We start from the raw sequence: 583 nt of genomic DNA on the forward strand, positions 1-583 counted from the left end.
GCACAGCAGCCTGGGGATCAAATATCACAATTTAATTTAATTTAATTTAATTTAATTTAATTTAATTTAATTTAATTTAATTTTGTGTATGGTACTGGGAACTGAGTCCAGGACATCTTAACAAAGCTATATCCTCAACCCCCTTTCACCTTTTTAAAAACTTTTCAAACAGGGTCTCTCTTTTTTTTTAAATGAGAAAAAAAGATTGTATTTAGAATTAGCCAGCTGGGCTCAGTTTAGATGATCCCAATTTTGCCGGCAACATCCAATGCATCATAATTGGGAGCCAGTCGAACCTATGCCTTCTTCTTTCCATCAGGCCTCATTAGGGTATTGGCCTTGGCAACTCGATGTCATAGAGCTTCTTCACAGCTTATTTGATTTGGTGCTTTTTGGCTTTGACATCCACAATGAATACGGGTGTGCTCTAGTCCTCGATCTTTTTCATGGCTGACTCTGTGGTTAGGGGGAACTTGATGATGGCATAGTGGTCAAGCTTGTTTCTCCTGGGGGTGCTCTTCCGGGGGTATTTGGGCTGCCTCTGGAGCCGCAGTGTCTTGGGAAGGCAGAAGGGGGGCGATGT

The sequence above is a fragment of the Octodon degus genome, unplaced genomic scaffold, assembly GCF_000260255.1.
Source record: "Octodon degus isolate 3935 unplaced genomic scaffold, OctDeg1.0 scaffold00064, whole genome shotgun sequence".
NCBI lineage: Eukaryota > Metazoa > Chordata > Mammalia > Rodentia > Octodontidae > Octodon > Octodon degus.